The sequence below is a fragment of the Lissotriton vulgaris genome, chromosome 6 (genome assembly GCF_964263255.1).
Source record: "Lissotriton vulgaris chromosome 6, aLisVul1.2, whole genome shotgun sequence".
Taxonomy (NCBI): Eukaryota; Metazoa; Chordata; class Amphibia; order Caudata; family Salamandridae; genus Lissotriton; species Lissotriton vulgaris.
The window spans coordinates 1,267,703,925-1,267,730,821 of record NC_141694.1 but is presented as its reverse complement, the minus strand read 5'-3'; the positions used below and the strand labels follow the sequence as shown (position 1 = coordinate 1,267,730,821).

General features: G+C 47.9%; 1 pseudogene across 1 annotated transcript in view; it reads right to left on the bottom strand.

Moving 5' to 3' along the window:
* LOC147708745 (solute carrier family 60 member 1-like) overlaps positions 1-22,871 on the bottom strand; it is a 461,401-nt pseudogene extending 438,530 nt beyond the window's left edge. Inside the window, exon 1 of the transcript XR_015296516.1 lies at positions 22,540-22,871. The product of XR_015296516.1 is annotated as a solute carrier family 60 member 1-like (transcript). The remainder of the gene's footprint in view (positions 1-22,539) is intronic.
* Between the last annotated feature and the right edge of the window lie 4,026 nt (positions 22,872-26,897).

Genomic DNA, 26,897 nt, shown 5'->3' with positions numbered 1-26,897 from the left:
TCCACCCCTCCAATCATCACCTGCACCAATATCCACCTCCCAGACTGGTCAGATAGCGTGTTATTAATGGAACAATCCATATTAGATCTAAATAAAATTGCAACACCCTTATTATGCACAGTTTGTTCTGAACAGTGAAAGCTCTCCAGCCATTTATATTTTCTGAACACAACTTTTGCTTCCGAATAGCCTAAATGGGTCTCTTGTAAAAGAATAACTTGTGCGGAGGATTGTTCCAAATATTTTATTATTATCCTTTGTCTTCTAGGGCAACGAAGGCCATTAACTTTCCATGACAGGAGCTTTATTTCATTCAATGCCATTGTGTATCAGGTTTCCTTTCAACTTTGCGACCCCACCCGTGCTCCCCCTGACACCCTTCCAGACACCCACCCTCTCTCCCACCCGTGAACCCATTTATCCTTTACTCTCACAATGCCCTTAGACAGAGAACCCCCCCCAACATGTGACAAAAATGATTTCATTAATAAAATTATTAGCTATACACCATAAACAACAACTATACACAGCCAACCTACTCTGGAGGGAGAGAGAGAAAGTGAAGGTGCTAGACATCATTACTTTATCAGCTAGGCTTATTGGCGTCAGTTTTACATCTTCCTAACACTTGCTGACACTTCCACCCCTACTTCTCTCTCCCCGGGTTTCCTCTCTGATCTTCTCTATTAGGGAGTCGACCTCCTCAACTTGACGGAAGTTATACATGTGGTTGTTCCACATTATACGCAGCAATGCAGGAAATCTCAGCTGGGTCTTAGAACCCAAGGTGTTCAAGATCGTCATTCTCTTTCCCATTTACCACTGCTTAGCAGCAGTAATATAAGAGACATCAGAGCGGATTGAAAAAGAGAATACAGTAGAGAAGGAGCTACATTTTAATTGACCCGCTTTCAGAGCGAGTGACAAAGTCTTCTCCTTCCTAGTATATGTTAGGAAATTCACCAGAATTTTCCTGGTGCGTTCTCTTCCAGGGACTTTTCTGAATGGATCACGATGTACCCTTTGAATATCCGCACATAAATCGACACCTAATTCCTCTGAGTCTTTCAAGGTGGTATCCTTCAAAAGGGAGACAACAAAGTTCTTTAAATTGTTCCCTTCTAAATCCTCAGGTACATTTAAGATTTTCAGGTTGTTCTTCCTTGAGTGATTCTCTAACCGCTCAATATCATCTTTCAGCTCTTGATTTTGTTTAGCCAAATTACTCATTGAGGCAGAAGATTTATTGAAGGCTTCTTTTATTTTTGGTAATTCTGCCTCGAGAGTGTCCGTTCTTTGGGAGATCTCTTCTACCTTCTGAGCAAGAGCATCACATGAGGCCTGAATAGCTGCCTGGTTGGCCTCTGAGGTAGTAAATCTCCTATTGATGTCGTCCTTCACGCTTAGCAGAATATCGGCCAGCGTCCCTGGAGGTCTAGACATATCCAAAGAACTAGGCTGAATAGATGAGGAAGGTGTTAAAGCGGGAGAAGATTGACCAGATAACAAAGGGGGATCATGTTTCTGCAGTTCCGAATGGGACCCAACCTCTTTCACCTCTTTCACCAAAGTTGTCAAAACACCAACATCTACCTGATCGGTATGCAGGACCTCCAGAGCTGAAAAGCTATTTGCTAACTCTATTGATGGGTGAACAGATACCGTATGAACCTGTACAGACGGGCTCTTCAGAACGTCAGTGCCTGAATATATCAGAGTTATCAGAAATTTCACTGAGGGGTTGCGTATTTAACTTGCCCACCTCTTGGTTCATAACAATATCAGAATCTGTAGTTGCCGAAATCAGAGTTGTAGTTGGAACGGAAACTGTTGCCATTTTCAACGCTGGAGTCTTATCCCTGCCCTTTCTGTTGTTGTCTGTATTGTTTTTCTGCCCAGAGACCGCCGAGTTGATGGAAGTAACTTTAATTTCAGAGAAGGCGTAGTTTTAATTTTGGAGTTTCCTTTAGGTTTTTTCTTACGCCCTCTACACTTGCCTGGGGGTGTCCCCTCTACGGAGTCACCTGTGGATGAACATACAACCTGTCTAGAGGTTGCCTTAACTACCACTATAGGAGGAGAGACAGTATTTGGATTTGTTATTAAAGCTAAGCTGCTGGGTGGCCTGTTGCGTAACGTATATCGACAGACCCCGGGCTCAGAGAGAATTATTTTTATGTCAGAGCTCTCTTTGCTAACAGATCTACTACCCACTCCCTTCTCCATACGGTACAAAAAATTTGGTTCAGATTTTATTAGGGAATAACATGCGTGTCCCCTAAAAGACGGAGGGGGGGATATGATACTTATGGTGGTCACCTTCCCCTGCTCATACATACAGCCTTCATTTTTACGATTGTTATGTCCTACCTCTCCTTGTGAGGGTTTAATGTCCCGTAGGTTCTCCAAATCCTGTGCCCACGCTTCCTGCCAAGAGGTATGGAAAAAAGGCGTCGGTACTGTGCCTAAAGGTAGATGAGATTGAGAAAGGAGGGCCCTCCGCCTCCACACCCCGGCCACAGCAAAAGCGTGACTATTGGGGAGCTCCGGGCCAACGCTGCCCCCTCCGATCAACACGATCCGCCTCCAAGTGCCCCAAGGTCAACGGCACAACAAACACACCAAACTCCAAACTCGGCAATCTCCCGTCTGTCACGCCAGCCTCGCCGGGGTCCGCAACCGAGCGGAAGAGCAGAAGACCGAGTCAGCAGGACCCCGGAGACACCACAGGGCTCCACCCGGCACAGCACGCCAAAGGAAAAGACTGAGTGGGGCAATAGCGGTGATGGCAGCCGCGGGGAAATTCAGGAAGCAAGATGCGAACATCCGCGCCCGACTCCCCGGCAACCCCGGCCCCAGCAGCAGACAGGCAAAGCGAAATCCAGCGAGAGCCAGCAAAGACGTCAACCCGAGGGGGCAACCCTGCCGCGAGACCCGGAGGGCCCGCAGCAGCCGAAAAGTCAACAGAGGCAGTGGCCGGAGAACAGCCCCGGGCAGCAACCCTTAAGCGAATTCGCACTCCACTTCACTGCTTCTCTTTTTCGTTTTGTTTCACGTTACCACATACTATTTTAAAATGAAGGAATAAGCTCGACGAATACTTAGCATGTCATTTAGGTGTAATGTCCATCTCCAAGGTCACATATCTCGGGAGTACGGGAGCTCTCTGTCGCGGCTGTTAGCTTCCGGCCGCCTTGTTCCCCCCAGGGGCAGCTAAATCTTGTCGTCCTCTGCGTTCAGTCACAGGAGTTAAATTTGCTGAAAGCAGGTTAGTGTAGAATTCGGTGCCAGGGGTGATTCCCTGTCCAGAATTGCCTGGCTGTTCTCCTTGGCACGAAAAGCTGTCAGGAGGTCAGAATGGGGGTCTGACATGATCTTTAATGGGGGTCTGGTATTTTTCTGAGCAGGAGACTGTGATGTGGAATTACTTCCAGCCCCCTGAAAGATCTCAGCTCCTTATCACATGTTGTATTTAGTGGAATGGGTTCGCATAACTAAAGATGTAAAAATTTACTAGAACAGTAAAAATCAGTTTGATATAATTAGGATGTAAATAGGAGGGCTGCATCCTATCTCCATAAACCAGCAAATCGCTGCTTCGAGTCTCAGCTAAGCATTTTATCTGGTAGAGCTTCATATGTTCAGTACCATGAAGATGGGTAACATATATTTGTCAAGTGTCTCATTAAAACATTGGATGTCCCAGTAAGGCATCTGCATCAACAAGTTTTGTTCCAGCTAGGGAATGCATCATTAAATAAATAAATAAACTTTCCCAGCTATGGCTGGACGTCTACAAAATAAGAATGATGGTCATTTTTTTGGCTGCCCTAAATGGTTCGACTGAAAGCTGTGGAACCGTGAGACCTACTTTCTGCCCTTGCGTCCTCTCTCGAACTGGCAATACACATGTCAAAGTTGGAAGCACATATTCTCAAAACGAGAGAATAGCGCTATACAGAACCTTGCTTTTAAACACTGCATCAAAAGAAACGTTCATTTTCACAAGCTCGTGCTAAGTGACGTTTTCAAGGCTGTTTTAACTCGTCTCCCAATCTGCATTTTATTTCATGCAGTTCGTCAATGCAAACCTTTTTACTCACATATCTTTGGCTTCCAATGATTGGCTATTCCTTGCCAAACTCACAAGACGAAATACACCCTGTCTCTGGCAGGTGCTGGCTTTTAAGGTATATTATCCTTGCCCAGTTTATTAGATAATTTACCTGCCTAACATATTCCTGGCAGAGTGCTCTGTAACAGCCAGGAACATATTATCCCAAATGATATCTTCTGTTTACTCTACTTAAGTAAACTATAATTTCGTCCTTTTAGACACAAAATAGCTCAAACATATGTGGCCTCCCATGTGTCTTTTTCCAGGCGAAAATTAAAATTGGCATTTCACATATACGCATTTGCGCCATAAATGTCAGTCAGTCAATCAGTCAAAAGCTTTTATTTTGGTTAAAAACCATAAAAAGACATATTTACATACAGCAAATCAGTTTTAGTAGGATTATACATGATAAAATAATAAAAACCTCAAGGGATCAAGTTTCATAAATAAGATTAAAATGTAATAGTTACATGGATAAGTATCTCACTAACGCTCCGACGATTCCCACCAGGCTGCCCAGTTTACTTTTATAACCGCTTCGGTGCTCATGACGAGCTCAGCTCGTCATGAAGCACGGTGCTCGTGTGCTCATGACGAGCTGAGCTCGTCATGACCACACCCATTATCATTATGGCCCAGCACAGCAGAGGAATATCCTGAGCAGCGAAGGTGATAAAGGAAACCCTTCCATTTTCTTCACAGCAGGTTACCCTGAGGGGAGTAATTGGTGGGGATACCTTTTTTTTATTATTGCACACCTTGTAAACCACATGGACAAAAGAAATTTAGATGTTACAAAGACTGTAAAAAAGCAGTATCTGTTTTAAGGATTCTATAGGTCTCCCTATAGTCCCTAATACTCCTGGACTTAAAAAATTGAATTATCCATTTTGCTCTAGGCCGAGAGTACGAGGGGCAGAAGAGCAGAACTTGCAGATCTGTCTCTCTGCTTCCCTGGCACCCTGGGCAAGTGCTCACTGGAGGTGTGAATTTTAACCACTTAGCTGTTACATCCCTAAGGGGGAGAGAGCCATGCCTAAACTGGGTGTAAAGTTTCCTGGCCAGGGGGGGCTGAATATCATCCAGAAATCGCTCAAAGTTAGGGTGGGCCTTGGTCGATCGGAAGGTGTCAGTCAGCCTACCCAGAGAAGAGCTTGAAGCAACGAGAGCCCAACCGTACTCTCTCAGTGCCGTACTCAGAGTTTTCTTAGGGAGCACAGGGCAGGTCTCCTCAGTGGAAGACCACAAATCCCACCTGCCAATGGCCCCAGAGAGGTACTGGAAGTGCTTTAGCCAAGGAATATTCCCCGCACCCCTGGTTACTAACAGGTCCCGTAAATCCTCCTTGTAGCTCTCAAGTGCCGGGGTGGCCCATAGTCGTCTCCAGTATAACAAAGGCTGGTTCGAAAAACCATCTTGGATAGGGTCCAAGCCCAGATCTAGCCTTAGTGGAATAAGAGGTGTGCTCTGTGGTAACCTCAAAAGGCGCCTCATAAAGCTGTTCTCGGTGAGGGAGAGAGGGAACACACTTACATGTCCCCAAAGGTCTGCGCCATATAGTGCGCCACCTCTCGCCTGGGCTTTGTATATTTCAACAGGCGGTCCCACCAGTTTGAGGGGGGATTTGGTGAAAACTTTTCAAATTCCGCCCGAAGATTGGGCAAGCTTCAGGTTAGCTTTGGTCATATGCGACCCCCAATCCATTCTGTCATTTAAGGTGACCCCCAGGTACTCAAAAGTGGACACCTGGTCCAGGGCCACTCCCTCCAGGTGCGGGTGGGGACAATTGGAGCGTTTCAAGTTGAACACCATGTACTTGGTTTTAGTAAAATTAATTTCTAGGTTCCTCACCTTACAAAACCTAGAAAAGGCCTCCAATGAGCGCTGGATACCCCCCGATGATTTAGACAATAGGAGGGTATCATCGGCGAACATTAGTGCCGGTACCTTCCGTCCCGCTAAACTAGGGGAATCCAGATCTTTTGCTCCCAGTAGAAAGGCAATCAGGCCGCTAAGGAATAGCAAAAATAGCGTGGGGGCAAGGACGCACCCTTGCCTCTCGCCCCTTTCCACTGGGAACGGGGTTGACAGCTCATCACCCCTCCCGTATCTCACCCTGGCATACGTGCCCTGGTGCAAATGTTTAAAAAGATCACACAGGTAGGCCGGGGCTCCGATCGCCTTTAATATAGCCCAGAGCTTGTCCCTCTGGAACAGGTCAACAACAGACCTGAGGTCCACAAATATCAGATACAGGCTGCCCTCGCCCAAGATGACCGTTCTCCAGTATACCAGCTGAAGCCTGAACAGCTGATCGATCGTAGAAACCCCCGCCTGAAAACCTGCCTGCAGGGAGGTTAGGGTGTGGTGGTCGTCCATCCAATACAGCAACCTGGATAGGAGGACTCGGGCAAAGAGTTTCTGGAGGACATCGATCAGGCTTATGGGGCGATAATTGGCCGGGTCCAAGGGAGAAGCCTTCTTGTGGATGGGTATTATTTCAGCCCCCAACCAGGTCGGGGGGATGTCCAAACCCTGCATGATTCCGTTAAAAAAGGTACAAATATATGGTGGTAGAAAACAAAGGTTGAGGAGGGTCAAGGGGACTATCTTTATAGACCTACCAAACTCAATACCCCTAATCAAAATAATAACAAATATATGGTGCCCAAACCCCTTGTTCGGTCCGATATAGATCCCCAGGAATCCTATCAAGGCCCGGGGCCTTCCCCGGTATCAGACTCCTGATTGCTGCCTTGACTTCCAGGATCGTGCATGGATAACTATCTTGGGCACTACCCAACACAACGGCTAGATCAGGGGAGTTTGGGAGTTCAGCTGCCACTGCAGGGGGGGGCACACAATCTAGTGAGTAGAGGGGCTTGAAATGGGCAAGCCACACCTCTTCATAGAGGTTGGGGACAACCGCGGACAGCCCTGTGGCCCGGCCTCCTCGCACCAAGTTCCAAAAAGCCCTTAACTCCTGGGCATCAAGTGCTGCTCTGATTTTCTCCCATCTGTCGGCTTTCCACTCTACCTTAGCCGCTTGGGTTAGACTTTTGTATACTTGCCGCGCATTCCTGATGGAAATCTGAGAGCCCGTTTTCACCTCCTTTAGGTGGGATGATCTTGCCTCCCTACAGATTTTATTAAACCAGTGGTCTATCTTGGAGGTATTCCCCTACCAGTTTCGTGTACTGTAAACAGACAAGTCAGTGTTGTAAATAGCGTGTTGTGAGTGGTCTGGAGGGCCAAGAGGTACGAGGACTCAGGGTTACTACTACTCAGCTCGCTAACCTCAACTAGCGCCCCTGCAACCCGATTATATATCTCTGCCATTTTATCAGGTGCCTGGGCGACCCTCTCCCACCTGACTCGCCTGCCACCCGCTGTAAGGAGTAGGTTCTGGTCAATGAGGGGCCCAGCTCCGGCCTGTGTAATTTGGTTCCCCAGGCAATAGGCTAGTTCGAGTGACAGCAGATTATGATTGCTGTTGACTCTTGGGATTACTCGGAACGTTTTTAAGTGGGCCCAAAATTCCACGTTGGTCAGAATATAATCAATTGTCGTGCTTTCCCTGGTCTATTACAGGTGCGAGCGCCCGGTATATCAAATGGGAGCCTGCCATTGCAGGCCCTTAGGGAAAATGCTATGACTAACTTATTAATCGCGAGAGCCAATGGCATCAGGCAGTTTTCTGGGTACCTGGAACATTCTGGGATTAGCCATGACTCATCCTCCTCAGTAGTGAGGGATGGGATCCCCGTGAGCGGCTCAAAACGGCAATTGAGATCAGCCCCAATAATTATATGATACAGGGGGGAAAGACGTTAAAAGTGCCTCTACGGCTTCCAAGGTGGATATACCTTTTTGACGGGGAAGGGGCGTAGGTAGATATTAATTACTGCCAGTACCATACCCCCTTTGAATGCCATTGTGATGCACAAGATATCCAGGCAGTTAGTGTCAATTACCTTTACTGTACACCCCAGATGGACTGCCACCCAAGTACACAACCCTCCAGAGGGTCTTCCCCTTGGTCCCTGGACTGCCGTTCTATGGTATGATGCAAAACCTACCCTTAGAGGGGCAGGCAGGAGCCAGGTCTCTTGGAATAGACAGAGATCATACCCATCCACCATCTTCCCCCACTCAGGGTTTAGTAGCTTTTTCCCCAACCCAGCTACGTTCCAAGAAGCAATCAGAGTGGTACGTTGGGCCAGAAATTGCTCCAATGGGAAGCTCTAGGCCGGGGGCGGTAGATGTTGCCTGTAGGTGGGGGTCTAACTCTGTTTCGTCGACTGGGGGTGCACAATTGTCAGATGGAAGGGGTGAGGCATGCATCTCTGGGTTGGTGATATGCGCTGAGGGCTCTGTTTCTATGCATGGACCTCCCACCTCCAAGGGTGTCCAGTGAGGTAAAGCCATAGTAGGGGCACCCAGCGGTAGTCAGTCCACACTACTTAAAGCCCTGAATCTGTTGGCCAATGGGATAATAAACTCGGGAACCGTGTTGCCAAATAAGGGAAGAGGTTGTTCCAGCGTGGCCTGAAACTGATTCTGGCAGTAGAAGTACCCAAGATGGCTAATGTTAATAGAGCCTGAAGGGTCAGGGCCACTACTCCCTAGCAAGTGCTTAAAAATTACAGGGTCCCTAAAATTAACAATGATGCAATCACCTTCGATATCTTTAGGTCTTATCCCCAATCAATTAACCCTACGTACAAACATGATCTCCCCTGTCCTTGTCCCTTAAGGGAGTCGATGCCTATTTAACCAGTGAACAACCTTATTCTTTAATTCAGGGAATGTTTGGTCACGGGCGGAATTCAATGGTGGAACGCCCGTGAGCACCGCCACACACGGTGCTGCCTCAGGAGGTAACTGGGGGCAAGGTGGAGGCTTCTTGTGACTAGTTTCTTTTGGTTTGGGAGAGAGGGGTAGGTTGGATTTACTCCCAGTTGCGATGGAGCTCGTTCTGGTACTCCTTGGGGGGCCCATAGCGGCTACTAAAGTAGGAGTTTTCCTCACATCTGCGGGTACTGGGGATTGTAGGGGGTGTGCTGGAAGGGAACTAACTTCCCGCCCGGTATCTAAGGGGGTGGGCAAAGAAGGACCAGGGCCCACTCTTGTGGGCGGGTTCCCCAGTACACTGATTACCTGATCTCTACCCAAACTTTTGTTGTTAATAAGAGATGCAAGTCTATCAATCCTGGAGGAGAGGGTTTTAAAGTGAGAGGTTATGAGCTGGTCTATGTCGGCCTGTAGGTCGATAATTAAGTGTGTAGCCCACAGTGGGGGACCGGTGTTATGTAAGTGGGAGGCAGGCTCCAAGTGCAATGTAGGGAGTTTGGGAGGTATTTTATTCGCTTGTTTTCGTGTAGGTTTCGTCTTCCTTCGTTTGGAGCCAGGGTTGGGGGCCTTTTTCCCTGCAGGTAGAGAATGTATTGAAGGTTCTACTACGGGGGTAAAAGCTTCCGGACCCTGTTGAGCACAGGGTAACTCTGAGAAGGATGTGAGGAATGAGGTGTATTCAGAAGGGTTAACGGTGGTTTCAGGGGAAACACCTCCAGGCTGAGATGGGACGATCACTGGAGTGAGGGAGAGTCACCTCTCAGTGTTTTCAATAGCAGTTGAGACGACTCCAATCGTTTTTTGGAGCATTTTGTCTATTGCCGTGAGGGTTGGTAGGGGTTGAGTCGTAGCTGCTAGCTGTCTGGTCATGGGACGTGAGGTAGGAACCTTGTTGCTTTTACCCATGTTACTCATTGTCCGATATTAAGAGGAGGGGAAGAATCCTGGCTAAACACAATTTATAAAAAAAAAAAGATTAAAGTAAGGTTTAATTTGCAAAGTCCTGCTAAGTGATACCGCAATTAAAAGTCCCTACTAGTTATACCTAAACATTAGGGACAAGCTTTGACTACTGGATAATAATAGAATAAAATGAAAAACAAATGAGAAATAGGTGCCCAGAGGTGCAATGCGATTCAATGAAAATACCAGAGAATGTTAGTGGTTGCGGGGAAGTGTAAAGGGGGTGGCCCAGCCCAGCCTCGCTCGTCCCTGGACGGCCCCAGACGGCCCGCCCTTTGCCCGGGCTTAGCCCGGCGCCGCCCGCTTGCGTCCCGCGTGGCGGGAAGAGTTGGTGGTAATATCGGGTAGAGGGTGGGCGTGTCTGGCTCGCGCTGATGGTTCCTGGGACAGCGAGTGCCACGTGCTGCTCCTGCCGCCCTTCCTTGGTGCGCTGGTGTCCCTGGTAGCTACACAAGATCAGTCCAGGTACGCTGTGGCTGTGCGCTGCGTCTCCCGCGAAGCGGGAGACGCGAGGTCTTTTGAAGCTGCCCAGCAGGGGTGGGCGGGTCTGGCTCGCGCTGATGGTTCCTGGGACAGCGAGTCCCACGCGCTGCTCCCTCCGCCCTTCCTTGGTGCGCTGGTGTCCCTGGTAGCCACACAAGATCAGTCCAGGTACGCTGTGCCTGTGCGCTGCGTCTCCCGCAAAGTGGGAGACGCGAGGTCTTTTGAAACTGCCGGCAGGGGTGGGCGGGTCTGGCTCGCACTGATGGTTCCTGGGACAGCGAGTCCCATGCGCTGCTCCCGCCGCCCTTCCTTGGTGTGCTGGTGTCCCTGGTAGCCACACAAGATCAGTCCAGGTACACTGTGGCTGTGCGTTGCGTCTCCCGCGAAGCGGGAGATGCAAGGTCTTTTGAAGCTGCCCAACAGGGGTGGGCGGGTCTGGCTCGCGCTGATGGTTCCTGGGACCGCGAGTCCCACGCGCTGCTCCCGCCGCCCTTCCTTGGTGATCTGGTGTCCCTGGTAGCCACACAAGATCAGTCCAGGTATGCTGTGGCTGTGCGCTGCGTCTCCCGCGAAGCGGGAGACTCGAGGTCTTTTGAAGCTGCCCGGCAGGGGTGGGCGGGTCTGGCTCACGCTGATGGTTCCTGGGACAGCGAGTCCCACGCGCTGCTCCCGCCGCCCTTCCTTGGTGCGCTGGTGTCCCTGGTAGCCACACAAGATCAGTCCAGGTATGCTGTGGCTGTGCGCTGCGTCTCCCGCGAAGCGGGAGACCCGAGGTCTTTTGAACCTGCCTGGCAGGGGTGGGCAAGTCTGGCTGGCGCTGATGGTTCCTGGGACAGCGAGTCCCACGCGCTGCTCCCGCCGCCCTTCCTTGGTGCGCTGGTGTCCCTGGTAGCCACACAAGATCAGTCCAGGTACGCTGTGGCTGTCACGTTTAGTTGATTTTTCCAAGCAGCATCACCTAGTTTCAGACATGAGTTTGTTTTTGAGCAAGGGAGCTAACCTCAGCCTGCTTTTATCAAGAGGAGGAGCCCTTGGGCACTCTGTGCCTCGAAGCACCGAGGACTGAGCGCTTTACAAATATGCACCTCGGGCACTCCCGGTTTTACAATACTGAAGCACTGCATGCTATGGGAAATATCCTTCTTCTCCGGTGATGTTAAGTGGTTTGAGGGAGGGAGTTGTGGGGGCAGGTTGGAGTTAGGGAGAAGAGGGTGATAAAAGATTATTGGGAAAGGAGATGAACCGAAGAGACAAAGAGTGCGGACAATGCAGAGACAGGGAAAAAGATGCCAGTTGAGAGATTGTCAGATAGATATGGGAGAAGTGACGGAGACAGGGGAGGAGGGGCCAATGCACAGGAGACAGCAGATGGACAAGAGGCACCTGGTCAGAGTGGGAGAAACAAAGAAAATGATACAGAGGGTGCAGGAGAGAGAGCCGAAGGAGAAGTAACAAGTGGAATAGACAGAGAGAGGTGGGAATGCGGAGGGAAGGGGAGAAGAGGCCGACAAAGCAGTATCCAAAGAGAAAGGGATAGAGAAGGGATAGAGAAAGTGCCATATAGTTACTGCTTTTTCTATATACTGTGTTAAGCTAGCAAGAGTTTATTAAATGTTTAAACGACATATTTTCCTTTGGCTTCAGTTTGCACACAACACATAATTGTTATTGTAGCTTTCAACCTAGACGAAAGATGTGATTTATTTGAGAATAATATGTTATTGCTCTGATATCGGTTGTGCTTGGTACACTTGGTACACTGTCTGCACACTGAGAGCTGAACCCTCTAAGAATAACCTAACACAAGGTTGTTGGGAGGCCTGATCCTCGCACCACATTAGACATAACACAAATAAAGTTGCTGCCAGCATTGGGCTCTAAGCGGGTTTTAGAGTTACTGAGAATGCAAAAACACACTTGATGGTGCTTCGCATGCAGAGAGCTGGTAGCTGATGATGTGATCTTCTCCTACTGACATTTAGAGGTATGGGCCCGCCCTGCTAAAACCCAAATGAGACTTTCTTAGATATAATATAGTATGCTAAATAGGGGGCGCAAAATATAGGTGATACAGATTTCTATTGATTTTTGCATTATAATATGCTATCACCGTTAAGGGTGAGCGGGAAATCCGTTACGCCCGCGGATTTTGCGGATTTTTGGGAAATCCGCAATCCGCGAATTTTGCGGATTTCCCGCAAAATCCGCAAAAAAAAATCCGCGGACGGAACGGGTTCAAAAGTTGAACCCCCACTCATGGAACTATTTTACAATGGCGCCAGCAAGCTGCCAGCGCCGTTGTAAAATAGTTACAAAGTTAGCTTGCACAGGAACCACTAGAGAAAAAGAAGCAGGTGCTGCTTTATTTTATCTAAGTGCTTCCTGTGCAAGCTAACTTTGTAACTATTTTACAACGGCGCTGGCAGCTTGCTGGCGCCATTGTAAAATAGTTACAGGTCACAGCTCACTCAAGGGACCCCTGCGCCCTTCGGGGCGATTGCATAGTAACACACACATGGTCGCTCGAACTAGTTGATGCTCAAATTCAGTGACTCATTCATTAGCCCAAAAACAATCGTGAGCGTCGTCGAGGCTGGACAGGTGTGCCTTCTTCCCAAATCTACCTTGGAAAATCAGCTGTGATGCTGGATAGGCTTTGCATCCTTGACTTTCACGAGCGCAATACCCGTGCTGTTCCTGTGACCAGGAGCTTCTTTCTCTTCATCTGCTGAACTGATCTTTCTCTGACCTTTTATACACACAAGAGGCACATACCCTACTGGGCACATTGTGTTCGCACGGGTTTCTGCAAGGTCGCGAGCGTTTTGTACAATTTCGCAATTTGTGAAATTGTACAAAACCCTCGCGAACTTGCAGAAACCCGTGCAAACATTAAAAAAAAAATCCGCGAGGATTCGCGGATTTTGCGGATTTTCGCAATCCGCAAATTCGCAAATCCGCAAATTTGCGGATTGCCAATCCGCAAAATCTGCCCATGCCTAATCACCGTTCGCTTACTATGGATTAGTGACTATGCTGATAACTCTGGTTTTTATAATATGTATTCTGGTATTATATAAGATACTGCGTTTAAGAACCTTGCATTGAAAAATAAATATTTCAAACTTGCACGTGTCTTCTTTTACTCCCCGTTCTGGTTTGAAATGATTATAGAGCGAAAGAGTGTTCATGTGTTCCACGATACCTGAGGTAACCTAAGTTCATGTTCTGGTTTGTCTAAGTCATTGGGAGTTTGTTATGACCAATGAGACACTGTAGCTAGTTCGGTAAGGGGATTTTGGAGACTAAGGTGGGTTTTGGGTCACCCTAATTCACCGAGGTTCCAGATCTCTATGCACAGTTCTGTGGGAGAACGGAAACCCTGCTACAAAAGAGAGCGAGCAAGAGAGGCCTGGGTGGGAAGAATAGAGTAACCGTAGCACAGTGGTGGCAGGGAGCGTTAGAAGTGAAGTAGCAGATGAGACAACAGTCTAGAAAGAGAGAGCAAAGAAGACACTGCGAAGACACTGCGGAGAGTGGTAGACAGGGTGAGAGAGGGGCAAAAGGACAGGGGGAGGGCAAAGCCACGGAGATATCAAGGCAGAGCACGATATGTGTAGAGTGGGAAGATATTGACAGAGAATAAGGCAGAAGAAAGAGGGAGCAACGCAGGTGAAATATGCGAGACACGCGGATGAGAAGCACCGGAGCAGGCAAAATGAAAGAGGCAGGAAGAGACAAAGATGGCGAGAGATGGGTGGACATCGGTACGAGAAGAGAGATGAATATACAAAACTAGCAGGAAGGACAGGCAGAAGAGAGGACGCGAAGGAGGGAAACAAAGAAAGAGGGAGCACGGACAGAGAAGTAGCACACAGATAAAGAGACGCTGAGAGCAATGAAGGAGGTGTCTATGGGAGAGATGAAAGAGAGGGGAGAGTTGGCGAGATGGACAAACGCTGAGGAAGAAAACACGTGGAAGACAAATGCCCCGGTTGAAAGTGGTGCGCGCACGAGCGCCCGCCGCGACGAAAGTGAAAGCAGCGCGTTTGCACATATGTTTCCAATAAACGCGATACCCGGCGGGGGAGGGGCGGAGGAGCGTTGAGAGAGCAAGCGAGAGGAAAGCCAGATGGCGCCTGATCGGGCGCTGACAGCTGGTGGCTGTGCGCGTGCACGCACGGGTAACCAAAGGCGATAGGCCAGCAAAAGCATGTGGTAGCACTTTTAAAAGCCCACTTACTAGATGTCTCGCAGAGTAGCGCATGCGCTGACTCAGGCGAGACCTAAAAAGGGCCAAGTCCTACAGGCTGCAAAGCTGCAGCTGCTGCACAGGCAAGTGTGCTTGCAAGAAGGCACTGTGGACCCACACTGAACTTTGCAACTGCAATTGCATCAGAAACTGAGCTCACAAACGATTTTTATAGAAAAGTTTATTAAACACAGAATATATCTGCAGATCTTATATCGATGTTTTTACTTTTTTTTAAGTTAATTTAACACAGCAGAAATCTGCAATTAAATGAGTGCCATATACAAGAGGTTTTGTTTTACTTTTCCTTCATGTCCTTTTCTGAAGTCAGAAGCAGAAGTAATAATGCTTATTCTGTTCCTTGGTGCCTGTTGTGCAGCCCGATTTCTGAAAAATGTCATGTGCATGACATGTGACAGGATACTGCCAAGACGCCGTGGGGCAGGAGGTTGCGCTTTATAATTTAAATTACATCACATTACACTTGAGCACTGATCGTGTGGATCCTACCAAAACCTATTAGCATACAACCAAACAAAATTCCAGATACAGTTTGGAGCTTTTGAACAACTTGTCCCATTGAACTTGATAAGGGGCCATAGTAACCCCAATACCTCTACTCTTCAGCCCTCAATGGCAAGCAGCTCCCTTAAGACGTTACGGCATTCCCCTACTAATATTTTTGGCCCCTTGATTCCCCCTATTAAACATGAATTAATATATAAAAATGTTATAACATTTGGATTCTATTTTTATATCTTCCCACAGCAGCCAGCTTTCACCGCAGGCCGGGTTGCTTCAGTTCAGGAAGCCAGTGCACGATGATGAAGACCTGAAGGGGGGCTGGGGCTTAATACTATTGACAGAGAGGAAACAACCTTCACATCGTGGTCATTAGACCGCAATGCCTTTACAACGCGTTGTTACAACGAACAGGTTGTTACAACGCGATGCCTTTACTATGCAAGTCATTACATCGACTTGCAGTAGATGACACTCTAACATAAGGAATAGTATAATTTACTATTCCAACACCTTCCCTACTGTTGAGTCGGCAGGAGCTGGAATAGTAAATTATACATTCCTAATGTTACGGCGCCATCTACTGCAAATGACTTGCGTAGTAATGGCATTGAGTTGTAACAACGCAGTTGTTGTAACGACCGCGTTGTTACATACCGCGTAGTAAAAGCACACGTTGTAACGTGCTATATTCTTAACAGAGAGCTATTATTAACACTATAGACACCATGCTCAGCACCCGGCCCAAAGTGTGCATGTCGGGTTAAAAGGGCTGCTTTTCTCTGGCCAGCCCGACATACGCAGTCAAGGCCGTTCCACCTGAGCAACTAGTGACCCAGGGAAAATACTGCCGCAGACCCCCGGCCTCCTAATGAGCAGTGAAGTTACCTGCCTGAGTCCATCATAACGCTGCTCTCATGCTGTGTTGGTAACATGACAGCATGTGAACAGCGTATGAATTGGCTCAAGAGAGGGGGCATCCAAGCCTCTGGTGCATTGTATACACGTGAGGCAGCGCTGGGTAAAAGGTCCTGCCCATAGAGCATCTTGGCCAATCACTGAGGCTTTATTGTTAAGACATTGAGTGATTGGTTATTTCTGTCCTTCCTGTTTAGCCAGCTTCTCTCTCGCTCCCCACTTTGTGTGCTTTGCAGGGCATTGCACAGTGTACCGCGATGAACTAGAGGTCGGAGCGAGAGTGAAACTACCAGACCACACCTGCCGTCCTAACATCGACTTGTGGCCTCCTCGATTCAATGTTGCCACGCAGCACTTGGTGACTGTGATCCTCTCAGTCCTCACTCAGGCAGAGAGAGAGTACACAGTGAGCCCCTATTGCCAGGAGTCTCTCTCCGGAGTGGGACACAGTGACATTTAGGGCCAGATGTATGTAATCTTGATTTACCGATTCTAAAATACCAAATTTTACCAATTCGGTATTTTAGAATCGGTAAATGCTACGTAGGTAAATATTCGGTACGTATTACCGAATCGGTACGATTCGGTATTTACCGAATCGGTATTTACCGATTCGGTAATTCCCATTCATTCCTATGGGCCTCGTGGTAAATAGCGGAAACTTAGAAAAATGCACTTAAGTGCATTTTTCTAAGTTGTATGTTACACACACACATGTCCTTGGGACATGTGTGTGCATAACACCAGCGTCTAATATCATTTCAGGGGGGCAACAGGGTGTCCTTTGGACACCCCTGCACTCTTGAAAGTGCAAACTCAGAATGCGAATCACTAATAGCGATTCGCACATGGATATGTCTTCCCATTCATTCCTATGGGCCTTTAGGCTCTGCTAAATCTGCTCTAGTAATCACCTCAGCGTAACAGTCAGAAAATGGTTTGCTAAAGGAGGTGTTCAGACAGCCCCTTCCCTGTCGTGTCTTTCAAACTCGCAGCCTTTCTCACACTCACAGATCGAAACACTGACTAAACAACACCCCAGCTCCCAGAAACAGGGCTGGGCCTGCAGCTGCGTTTGATGTGGCTATAAAGTTTGTTTTATAGTAGCCCTACAAGCACGAGGAGAAAGGCTGGTGTAATTAATGTTATCAAACAGGGGTTGACCCAGTTAAGTCAAAGGACCTGGGTATTCAATAGTATAAAAAACAGTTGGTCCTCGACATATATTTAACATATAACACACTTATTGCATTTGGTTAAGTTAATTTTCGTCATACCCAGACTAAATCTGTAGAGTTGGTTCAATAGGTAATACTAGCCCACATTGTCAAATTATCATACAGAAAGCACCAAGAACCTTAGGATTCGAAAAGAATCCAATCAGATTGGCATGTTTAATGTACAATTCAACAAAGTTTAGAATTTAGCATATCTTTATACACATATTTACATTAATATAAACTTTAGCATATCTTTATCTTTGTTTATTATTAATGTAAATATGTGTATAAAGATATGCTAAATTCTAAACTTTGTTGAATTGTACATTAAACATGCCAATCTGATTGGATTCTTTTCAAATCCTAAGGTTCTTGGTGCTTTCTGTATGATAATTTGACAATGTGGGCTAGTATTACCTATTGAACCAACTCTACAGATTTAGTCTGGGAATGACGAAAATTTACTTAACCAAATGCAATAACTGTGTTATATGTTAAATATATGTCGAGGACCAACTGTTTTTTATACTGGTGTAATTAATGGTCCATTTCCGGGTAATAAAATTTAATGACCCCCACAAGCTAAAATAATGCTAGAACTGTTAAGTGGCAGCTTCGCCGCTAAGGCGGAGGAGCGTTGCCTCACTGCTTTCAGCGAGAAGAGGAAACATAATATGATAATAACTGAAAGTTATTATCATGTTCCCTTTGCGGGCAGGTGGATGGCGCTGCTCTGCTCATGAAGCAGGGCAGGGGCGGAGTGGTTTGCCCACTCAAGTGTGCAATGACTGTTTGGTCTGCCCTCTTGGGCCGCCCAAGCCAATCATGCACACTTTCCCATTCTCCAAGAAGGCTGCATTACAGCCTGCATGAGAACAAACCCAGGCTCCCATACCCTGGTTGAGTGTCTAAACAGGACCCTCACAACCAATCACAACGCTGGATTGCAGTGCTGTGGTTCCGAAGAAGAGCAGGAGCGGAGACCTGGGACCCAGCCGGAAGGTAAATAAATCTTTTTTTAATTATGCGTGATCACCCGCCCCCTCCCGCGTGCGACCAGCGAGCCGCCCGCCCCGCCACCCGCTAGCCAGGCCAGGTGCTGCTGGTAGAACAACGGGTTGTATGTTGTTACAACGCATTCCGTTGCAACGCATGCTTTTTCCACGGATGCGTTACAACTGAATGCTTTTTCAATGCACAACCTTTACCATGAATATTTCTTTACCACACATACATTTACAACAATTTTCGTTGTAAATGTATGCATGGTAAGGCCAAACTCTTGGTAAAGGTTATACCCCTCCCTTGTACCCTTACGTGACTCCCCGGCCCCAATCCTTCTTATATTTAACCCTGCCCTTAACCCTCAATCCTTTTATATATATATTTTTTATAATACTAAAATTCCCCTCGCCTCTTCACGTCGTCTCCGAGGTGACGTCGTAAAGAGGAACCAGATGTTTCTTTCTGTTTCCTCTCAAACGATGCCGATTGCCTTCACTTGTCGAAGTGACTTCAGGTAAGTTTATTTTGGGGGGGAGGTAGACCCCTCCAATTCTCCCTTTTTTTCCCCGCTCCCTTTTTCTAATTTTACCCTTTAACACACATGCCTTTACTACTTATCTCGTAGTAAAGGTATGCGTGGTAAAGGCTTTCGGGGTAACCACGCATGCGTTGTAATGCATGCGTGGTTAAGGCTTTTGTGGAAACGGCCGCGTTGTAGTGGCCGTTTCCCAGAACAAAGAACTCACAGCCAGACTCGGGCAGTGCAAAACTATGAAATAAGAGACTCAGGACACTAACTTCCAAGTACACACATGCACTCCTCTAGTGCTCTGTACTCTGGACCAGAGCAGAGACAAGCACATTCCCTTTTGACAAGCATGACTGAGTGTACATTTTTATTTATTTATTTAATTTAAAAGGTTTTATATATCGCTGGCTAGACCCGGAGGTATCAGAGCTCTTTACATGGGTATCAGGCAATAAATTGCAGGTTACAGCTTTACAAAGGTTACACAGTTATTAGAGCATGGCAATTTTAATTACAAGTACGGTTGAGACAAGAAAAAAGGAACATAGAGGTAGGGGAAAAAGCTGTCAAGGGGAGATATTCCGGGGAGTGGGGGGGTAAGAGCAGGGGAAGTAGACAGAGAGTGGAGGAGGGAAAGAGGAGGGGAGAATTAGAGACACAGCATGGCAAGAGGAGGGGGGAGGGTGATAGGGACAAAAACCGGTAGGCGAGTCAAAGCTGCGCCCAAAGTCCAGAAGCTGTGATCCCAGGGGGAGTGGTATCATTTCCACATCTCTGTTGCGAGAGTCTTCCTAAGAGCAGTGGACTCTCTCAGATGGGTCTCTGAGACTCCAAGGCCTATTTACTGGATCCTTCCCCAAAAAGGGGAGAGGGAGTGCTTTGGCAAGGGGTGCCATACCATATCTCAATTGTGAGTGGCTCCCTTGGCGCTGTGGACTCTCTCAGCGGGTATTCTGAGACTCCAGTGTATATAACTTGGATCTTTCCCCAAAAAAGGGAGAAGGAGTGCTTAGTCAAAGGGCACAAAAAGACAGGGGGCTAGGTGGTGAAAGCAGGCAAGGGGAGATATTCCGGGGAATGGGGGGGGGTAGGAGCAGGGGAAGTAGATAGAGAGTGGAGGAGGGAGTGAGGAGGGGAGAATGAGGGACACGGCAAGGCAAGAGGAGGGGGGTGACAGGGACACAAACCAGTAGGCGAGTCAAAGCTGCACCAAAAGTCCTGGAAGCTGTGAACCCAGGGGGTGGTATCATTTCCCCATCTCAGTTGCGAAGGGCTCCCTAAGAGCAGTAGACTCTCTTTCAGAGGGGTCTCTGAAACTCCAAGGCCTGCTTTACTGGATCCTTTACCAAAAAGGAGAGAGGGAGTGCTATGGCAAGTGGTGAGTGGCTCCCTTTGCACTGTGGACTCGCTCAGCGGGTATGCTGAGACTCCAGCGTATATATCTTAGATCTTTCCCCAAAAAGGGGAGGAGTGCTTAGTCAAAGGGCACAAAAGGACAGGGGGCTAGGCGGTGAAGCAGGCAAAGGGAAAGATTCAGGTGAGAGGGTATAGGAGCAAGGAAGTAGACAAAGAATGAAAGAATGCTGAATAGGAACAGATAGATAGGAGATGGGAAAAAGCAGAGTCACAAAAATACAATGGGGGGTAGCAAGACAGGGAAATGGGGGGAAAAAACGGTGCCCAAAGTCCGGCTGGGTAGGTGACTGTCAGGGGATGAAGCGAAGATCGATCTCCTCAATAGCTGAACAGAGCATCTCCACCGGGCATCAGACATAGTGTTCGGACTCAGCTGTCAGGATGGGGATCTGGGCTGGGCATCTAGCCCTTGGGAACCCAGCCACGCACTAGCACCAATGCCGGACTGGCCGTACCCGGCCAGGGATGCTGGAAGGGGGTGGGGGGGCATCTGTTACCATCGAGCCACTTTTCTAGTAGTGCAGTTTTAAAAACACTGCAGAAACAGAGTTCCTTGTAAAGCCAACAGTTTTAACACCTTCCGAGCGTCGAACGTTCAGCGCCCAGTGCTGAACGTTTGGATAACGAATGCTGGCCCGTCGGCCAACGGTCGTGCGCAGCACTGGGGAGGTAGTGCTCGTGACGACCGTTGGCCGACCGCAGCACTTAAAGGGTTATGGCAACAATAACCGTGCCAAAATAACTCTGGTGATTAATGTACCTGCCGGAGAGAGGTCGGAGTTTTGTCTAGTAGCAGTTTTGACTATTCTTAGGTAGCGCAGAGGGTTAATATTCCTGCTGCAAAGAACCTGTACTATGCGAATGGCAGAATATTATTTTTGTGCATAGATACTGCTTTTGTCACAGAGATCCTTTAGTTACTGTGCAGTTCATAAATTACAATCGTAATCTAGTCCAGTGAGCTAAAAACTGCCATTAAAGAGATGCATGTAAACTACATGGTACAGGTTGGTCTGTTAAATATGCTAACTCCAGTAAATATTTGTGAAAAGTAATCGCCTTATCCCAACTCTGATAGATATTGGCTGTGCGATGTTTTGTCTTAAGTTTCTTTCCGGGAAATACTTTGCACATTAATCATCATAGCTCTAAAACAAATCTGCCCATCGATAACCTCTGACCCATAGACTACACGTGTGTATGTATTCTGTGTGAAGCTGCAACGCTCTTCAAAGCCTCATCAGAGGAGGAAACGCCATAAAAAGCCAATTACAATACAATGCAACCAAATATAAACAGTGCACGGTATGTCGTAGTCTCTTCAAATTTAAATTAAAAAAAGCATTTTAACATGAAGAATCATGAGGAATCTAGTGTTCATATCACTGCATCGTGTACTGCATCGAGTAGCATTCATTAAAAGTGAAAGTTTTTTAAAACATGAACTTGCTAGAAGGATTCAGTCTGTCTGCCCTTTACAAAAAGGCCACTAGTGAACTACGAGTTGATGAAGCGGGCTTCAGAAAATATTTTATCCTGACTCGTGGATTTAATTCCCCATAACATGAACTAATCAATTAATGAGCTGTTGCATGATTTGTTTAATTAACACAACCTAGATTAAGTTTGCACCACACATAAACACGCGGGAAACTAATAATATGTGCTCTTGTTGCATTTGCAAGTCTGTTTTGTAACATGTGATTAATATTGTTTTGTTTGTCATGTCTGTCCTATTGTCTTTGTCACTATTAATATGCGGCTGATCATTCATGGCATGTGCTTTTATATGTGCTTACATGTTTGTCCTATGTTGTGTTTGTCTGTCTGTGTATCATTTAATCATCTTTTTACTCTTTCAGAAACATAAAGCTGGATTACATGAAGAATGGTAGATATTTTATGTGCTGCCTTATTTGTTTGCTTTTGCTAAATGTCTTTTATTAGTGGGTTAATTAATAATTAGCCAGGGATTGGGTGGTACAGAAGGGTTTGCTTTAAAACAATTGTCTCGTGCACCCTATATTCTTATTCCAGTTTAACACATTTTTTAAAACAAAATTAGCTTTTAAAATGCACCATTGTACCTTTTTTTCTTTCAAAATTTTCTCGGGGGTGGGGTGAGAGGGGAACCCCTCCGACCCCCCCCCTTAAGTCAGATGAGCTCACCTCACTTTCTACTTCAAACTCACTCCCAACTTTTACGCCCTACCAGCTACCACTTCGAAAAGTCACGGGCCGCCACTGGCTCTCTTACCAGTCCCATATAGACTGCACATGTGACTGCGGTCAGACACCATCGCTGAACATTGCGCCGACTCCGGGTTCGGCTATCCAGTCCTCCTCTGTCATTCGTCGCCTTGTGGAATACGGTGTCCTCGTCTAATTCGGGCAGCAGCGTTTCTGCGTCGCCATCCTCTCCGCGCGCCTCTTGCGTAGCGGAGAGGACCCGCTTCTCGCTTAACGTCGGCATGACGCCCTCAGAGGAGCCACTTCATCCGCGGGGGAGCCAACCTCGGTGAGGCGGGCAGAAACCCTTCTGGCAGTAGCTTCACAGGCAGTTAAATCTTAAGCTGGCTGGACCGCACCAACTCCACGCCACCCCCTCAGCGCTACCACTGCTCTGTGCGCGAGCCGCACCTGCAAGTGTTCAGACCATGCTCAGGAGCTGTCACTAGTTTCCTGTCAGCTGCCACCAGGATTAGAAGTCACAGCTACGCCCGCAGGGAAAAGACGACCTGTGACTTGAGATGCTCATTGTTCCTATACGCTGTAAACACAGAAGAAATACATTTTATGCCGCCAGGTTTTCCAGGACCCCGCAGTCCCTCCGCAGGCTGTCAAGACGGCAGGCTGCAGTGGTACCGTTTGTTTGCCACTAACTATGACAGTGTAACTTAATAGAGTACCTACTTGTTGACATTCTTTTGTTTTCATGCTGTATTCTATCTTTATAACTCTGATTCATAGTGTTTTCTCTTAGGATTCTCAAAGTGTCAATGTATACTTTCTGAAGATGTGAAACATGATGTTGATAGGGCATTGCCCAATTTACGTGATTATAGAGCGTTAGTATTCGAACTATCAACACATATTTCTAGAGATACTGGCTGTCTGCTCCCTTTCCAACTCTTGTCTGCAGCTTTGAAGATAGTAATTATACGTGTAATTGCATTTTTATAGCACTTACTGCCCCTTATGAGGTGATGAAGCATTTTATACTGGACAGCACGCTGCTCCATAACCATGCCAGATACTTTGAATGCAAAGGACGCTTTTTAAGCAGCAGGATTCTGGATAGAATCAACGTTATTTGCATGTGAAGATAGTGCGATATTTGGCACTAGAATTAGGCGAACAGTCTGTGCAGTGCTAGGCGATCACTAGATCAATGGCTTCAGCAAGCACAACTGATCAACTTAAGAGTTGGAAGCTTAAAATAATGTCTGGGTGCAAACCTTGAAAGGAGATTCTGCAAAAGCTGTGGTGTATGTCTTCTTGAGTTTGGCTCATAGTATTTTTTTTTTGATACTCAAATTTTTATTGGATTTAAAACATGCCAACAAACAAATCAGCAAAATCACGGATGGCAAATGATCATTTACATCGTCAAAATCAATGCAACCCACAGTTCCACTCCCCAGGGAATGTATATTGGCAAGAAGTTTTAGCAAATCACTCAGTTTCTTCCACGGCGCCCAGCCATTTACCCCACACCTCTGATATTTCTTAGGGCATTCTCGTGCCGTGTACAGACTTTTTCTTGGGTCGCACACGAGTCCACTCCCTTGCGCCACTTTCCCAGGTCTGGAGGCTCAGGACATTTCCATGCCGCCGCTATGTCGCGCTTAGCTACGATCATAGCTGTGTTAAAAAAGGTCTTGTCATTTTGGGACGCATCTAGCCCATCCATGATCCCTAATAGCGAGGGACGTGGGTTGTGGGGAACTGCCCAACGCAGGACCTCTGTAAGCTCCTCCTCAATGGCCCCCCAAAATCTCACCAGCCGAGGTCAAGGCCAGACCACATGAAAAAAATCTGCTGGAGTGGCCGCACCTTGTGCAGGACGTGTCCGTGGGTAAGCCCACTCGATGGAGGCGCAGTGGAGTGAGGTAAGCGGCGTGTAGATAGTATAGTTGGATTAGCCTGAGTTTGGCGGAGGCGGTGACTGTCTTGGGTGCCATGAGTGCATCACGCCGGTCCACCTCGTCCAGGGGACCCGCCCATTCTACACATTGATCCCTCAATTTGTCCAGTGAGGTGGGAGTGTTGTTGATTAGGGTGCCGTATATGTGGGAGATGCCCCCTACCCAAATCACCCAACAGAGTCTGGGCCTCCGTGGGGCTGTATTCTGGGATCCGGGTGTTGTCAGTGATGTGTGCCTGGAGTGCGTGTCATAGCTGTAAATATTTCTAAAATTGGAAGGTGTGTAGGGAATAGCAGGTTTGCATGTCTTGGAAGGAGATCATATGGCCTCTAGCCCAAACATCTCGAGTTGCATGATGCCAATAAGATCTCAGATTTTGACCCCCCCCGCAGGCCACTTACTTTCCTGAGCCAAGCCCCATGCCAAAGGGGTGTGCATTGGGTCAATTTACATGACCAACTGGTGTGGCGCAGCGATGCCCGCCAGGCCAGCAATACAGACCGTGTCACGTCTGGCAATTGGGATGGGATGGGCCCCCGTACATCATGGCCTGGACTTTAGATAAACCCAGCTCGCTCAATTCCAGCCAAAAGGTCGGATCAGACCATCCCCCATTAAACCAATCGTGGACCACCAATAGAGGAGCAGCTAAAAAATATAGATACAGATGCGTCATTCCCATGCCCCCGTCAAAGGAGGGGATCCTACATGTGGTCAGGGCCAGATGCGTCCTCCCTCCACCCCATAGAAATTTGGTAGCTAAGCTGTCCAATTCTTTAAACCAGGACCTAGGGAAGCAAAAAGGGGTGTTCTGGAGGACATAGAGGAACCTGGGAAGGATCAAAATTTTAAATAAAGCAACCCGACCAAAAGGGTTCAGGGGTAGTGTCTTCCATTTTTGAAGGTCCTCTTTGGCCTTTTTAACAAGTGGGGCGACATTGAGGGACCAACCTAGCTCTGGAAGCATGGTAATCCATATCCCCAAATACTTAAAGGAGTTGCGCCAAAGCAGTATATTGGTCTGCCCGTCGTAACAATCCCTCAATAGGTGAAGTGGGACCAATACTGATTTCCCTGAGTTCAGTCAAAGACCTGATGCCTGCCCAAATGCCTGCAGCAACCAGAGACAGTATGGCCCGAGGAGGCTGGTTCGGCCAGAAAGAGCAAAACATCATCCGCATATAGCGCAATCTTGTATGATTCGGCATTTGGCCACTCCCAACCCTTAATGCGGTCGTCAGCCCACACCAAGGACCCCAGGGGTTCCATTTCCAGGGTGAACAAGGGCAGGAGGGCACATCCCTGCCATTTACCCCTAGCAATGGGAAAGGCTTCGGACAGCACACCGTTCACCAACACTCGCGCGCGCGGCTGTGCGTAGAGTCCACGGACCAGTGCCCGGAACACATCTTGGCGGTAGGCCCAGTCCACCGAGTCGAAAGCTTTTTCGAAATCTATGAGGAGGAGAGCTAAATAAGGAGTGAGTAAGTGTTGATGGGCCAGAGCCAGTTGTAAGCTCCGGAGGCAGTGACCGGTCGCACGTTCGGGCATAAAGCCTCATTTGTCCGGATGGACTAGTGAGGGCAAGTACGGTTTCAGTCGCTGGGCCAGGATGGTGGCGTAGAGTTTGATCTCTGTATTTAGGAGGGATATGGGAGGGTAGTCCGTGCAGTGCCGGAAGGGGGCCTAGGATTTCGGGAGGACCACAATAGTGGCAACATTCGTTTCCGCCGAAAAGGAGCCCTTATCAAGGGCTTCCCGAAAAAGGCTGGTCAGATGGGGCATGAGAGTGGCCCGATATGACGTATAGTATTCGTAAACAATTTGAATGAAATAGAAGTCTACCAATGTCAGATGACACCCCCCCCCCCGAAGAGGCGCCCGGCCCCAGTGGTGGACCTAATTTGAATCTGACCACATGGCCTTTAAAGAGTAGGAGTGCGGGAAACGTCCGAGTCCAGTTGGGCCAGCGGTAAGGACGAGCCCAATAAGTTTGTAGTGGAGCGATGCCTGTTGCGTGGTGGAGAGCCTGATTGGCTGGAGGAGTCGCGAAGGTTGGGAGCCGCCACACTTGCGGATATGAATGCTGTTGCATTTGAATGGGCCCCTTTACGAGATCTCCTGCAACGTCGGCTTTGGCATCCTAGCGACCTCGGGTTGCCACAGGGAGTAGCTGGGGGGGGGGGGGGGTAGGGGGGTCGGGGCGGTGGGGGTGGTCCACCCCAGGCGGCACGGTTTTTAGGGCGGTGGCCACGTGGCACTGGTGGCCCGTTGCGGCGGCCTTTATCATTTATTTGGGGACACTGACACTACTAGTGTCAGTGTCCCCAAATAAATGATAAAGGCCGCCGCAACGAGCCACCAGTGCCCTGCGCGTGGTCCTGTTTAAAGTGCAAGTGCATGCGCACTGCCACCTGCTGCTGTTAATTAATGCCTGTAGCGTGCAGCGCACTCACACCACCACCAC